Source organism: Sabethes cyaneus, chromosome 2 (genome assembly GCF_943734655.1).
Source record: "Sabethes cyaneus chromosome 2, idSabCyanKW18_F2, whole genome shotgun sequence".
NCBI classification, from domain to species: Eukaryota; Metazoa; Arthropoda; class Insecta; order Diptera; family Culicidae; genus Sabethes; species Sabethes cyaneus.
In genome coordinates, this window is record NC_071354.1 from 160,178,965 (window position 1) to 160,182,894 (window position 3,930).

Consider the following 3,930-nt stretch of genomic DNA (forward strand, 5'->3'; position numbering starts at 1 on the left):
AAAAAAACAGGTAAACAATAAACATTACTATAAGCAATAGCTCAGCCGCTTATTAGCATATCTGGTATTTTATACTGCACATTAAATTGGCATCCAAAATTCTATTCAATTTCTTCTTGTCGGTAATCAGTTGCGAATAATCACTATAAGAGGATTACCAGTAAAGGAGCCGTATATTTTGCCATAGCAGCTTTTAAGTAGCATTTAATGTGACTTAAACTTCTTTGAGCCTGGTGTTAAAATCAATAGTGAATATTACATTCGACAATGTTTTGAAGAACCATTAGCTTCCCGTCGTCAAAAAACACTACAGAATGCACCGTACTGGTTCCAACAAAATTCTAACCCGTCTCACCAGCGATGCTACACAGAATTGCTGTAAGGATAAATTTCCGGATTTTATTTCTTCGAAAGAGTGGCCTATCTCTTCGCCTGATTTGAATCCTCTCAGCTTCTGTCAATGTTGCTATTGGTTAAAGTACGGAATTTCAGATTGTCAGACTTTATATCACCGGCGGGCCTAGACACAAACAGAAGGCCTACCTACACCATCCTACATCTTCCAATTTTGACTTAAAATTAAAAGTTTTATGCACCGCAAACGTACATAATTCTGTAAATAGTTCTATTTACACACATTTTCCTAGATGTGTTAATTAAGAAAAAAATTCGCAGCAATTTAGAAATTTTGACTGAAATGTGAGGTGCGTACAATTAGACACCGTGCACAGAATTAGGTGCGTTTACGGTATATGATATTTGATATTAAATCGAACATACAATTTGAAATTAGACTTGGAATCCGGCATGTAGGGTAAAGAACTAGTTTTAAGCAGTCTAAGCGGGTCACTGATTGTTTTACCTTATTACAAGCGATGGGTTGACTAAGTGGGGGATATCAGCATACCAATCTTCTTGCTATCTTAGTTCTTCAAGCTATTACCATTGGAAGACACTATTGTTGTGCTAAACTTTTGTTTTTCCGCTTTAAAAGTTGGAGCGGTGAAACTAATTTTGATCAGACCGAACATATTTTCACCCTCAAGGTGCTTTTTTAAGCAATCCTGAAATCTGAATTTTTTTACGTCCCCGTAAAAAATCCCTCGAACTTTTCCCCCTATTCAGTAAGTTCGCGTTCCTATCCGCGACCTACTAATCGGCATCTGATGCGTAATCGGCATAGCGTATCGGCATAGATGCGTAAAATGCCATCTGTCTAAATTGTTTATCGGGGCATACACTCACCGCACCGTTCGGCAAACGGTATTCGTCGTCTCTTTCAATCTCTAGTGTTTTTATGGGAAACTGCGAGTTTGACGTCTCACTCGCTGTTCATAAGGATGGTGGGAGAACAAAAGAGGTAAACATAGCAGTACGCACGGTCCGACTCAGAACAGTGTTGTCAAAGCAAATAACATTGAAACACATCGTTGCTTTATTAAATCACTGAGAAAATCTTCGAAAATTATTGAAAAAGCTGTCTTTTCTGTTTTTTTTTTCATAAAGAAAAATTAATTATGAACATACATTTCTCTTGAAAGTATTGAACCACGTTTTCACCATTGGAGGTTTCAGTTAATTTCAAACCTATAATTCTTATTTCCAGAACCGAAACAGTGTCTTGGCAACATGATAGTTTATCAGTTTTGCTGCAGCAGCTGCTACTGGTGAACAGGTTCCGTCAATTCAGAATTTGTTTTCAGTTTTGTTATAAAATAATAAAACTTTCGGTTAGTGACAAAGCCTTAGATAATAGAAAAAAAGAGAGTGAATAATATGTTATGTGACAATTGAGTGCTTGACTTTTAGAGTGGTTGTAATCAGTGCTAAAAAATGTGATGGATTCGTTAGTAGCGAGGTGGCGATTGCCTTCAGCAGCTGAAAAATGTACGTTTTTGGACAACAATTTTTAATTCATCATATTTCTTGTCGGAAACCCAGTAAATTGTGTTTTTGTGAATCAAATGTATGGTTAAGTGATTTGTGAAGATGATCCCATCAAAAGATTTTGAAAATATGAATAAAAAAGTGCATTTTCGGCTCATTTATTTTCAACTGATTAAAATAGGTGACACTGCTTAACTCGTTCCTTACCCTAAATCCGGCATGTAATTGAACCGAAATCGGGACTTGTTTAGACTTGCTTTACTTTAAATTCAACTAGAAATTTAATTTCAAATTGAATTTGAAATTAGACTTAAAACTGGATCTAAAATTAAAATTGCAACATATCTTTAACTTGGAACATGAAATGAGACATACAATGGGACATAGAACTGGACCAGAAACAGGACTTGAAATTTAACTTGAAATTGAATTTGAAATCAGACTGAAATTTGAGCTTGCAATTAGACTTGTAATTGGACTTGAAGCTAAACTTTGCATTTTATTTGAAATTGGAAATAAATAAGTCTTGAAATTGGACTTGAATTTGAACTGATTTACTTTAAATTTAACTATAAATTTTACTTTGGAATGGGACATGAGGTGGAACATGAAATGGGGCTTGCAATGGATCATTGTAGATCGCTTTTGAATAAACTTTACATCAGACGGTCACAGAACGTCACCGATCATGTTTGTTATGGAACGGCATAATTTCTTCCGATTTATAAAAGTTGGGATTGGTGTGGGCCACACCGTGTGGCAGATAGTAATCAAGAAACGTCTGGAATAAAACTTAAAATGGGACTGATATTGGACTTAAACTTGGGCTAATTTTGATTTATTTTATATTTTATTTTTAAATTACCTATAAACATAAGTTCAAATTGATTTTGAAATTAAGAAAAGAAGCATGAAAAGGAGCATGAAGTTGAACCTAAAAGTGAAACTGGACAAGGGGTAAAATTGAATTTTACATTGGAGTTTAAACGAGACTTTAAACTGGGCTTTAAATGGGACATGAAATAGGACCTAGAATTTTATTTCGACTTAGATTTGAAATAGGGCTTGAAATTGGAGTTGAATTTAGGTTTGACATTTTATTTGAAATTGGAATGAAATTAGTCTGGACTTAAATTTTAACTAATATTTAATTGCTTTACTTTATTTTAACTAGCAATTTTTCATCATGTTGAGCTTGGAATAAAACTTGACTTGATTTGAAAAGGAGCATGTAATTGAAGCTAAAATTGGAATAGAAAAAAACTGAAATAGAACTTAAAATGGGGCTTATATTGTACTTTTATTGGACATGAATTTGAATTAACTTTACTTAAAATTAAACTAGAAATTATACTGCAAATTGAATCTGCAAATTGGACTTGGAATTGAATTTGAATTAGTGTCGGAATTAGACTTGAAAAGGAACATGAAGTTGAACCTAAAATTGAAACTGAAATAGGGTTAAAATTGAATTTTACATTGGAGTTAAAACGAGTCTTTAAAATGGACTTGAAATGGGACATGACTTGAAGTTTTACTTTGACTTTAATTTAAAATAGAACTTGAAATTGAAGTTGAATTTAGACTTGAAGGTCCGCGGTTTGCAGGTACGCCAAATGTAATCAAATCGGTTCGTGCAAAGAAACTTGCCAAGAAAGCCAAAATTTCTTAAAAATCCTTGCGCAGAGTCATCCAGAACTAGACTGAAACGTCGCTTGATTATGGGATGGGTAAAGAAACTTTCATTATAGAAGAAGGAAAAAATGATAATCCTGTTCACCGGAGAAAAATTGTTCAGTATCGAGGTTATGTGCAACAATTTGCACCGCACGTCTCTAGAAACAATTTCTAATCCCGCTTTGAAAACTAAACCGGACAGTATTTCCACTGCCATCTTATGAAGCACGTTGCATGCTCATCCATATACATACAGTTAAAGAACGCCGCGAACATGTAATACATTACTTTATCAAAGACATTCCAAGTAACAATTCTAAAGCCACTTGGTTTTATTCGAATTTTATAAAGGGTTTATAGCGTTAT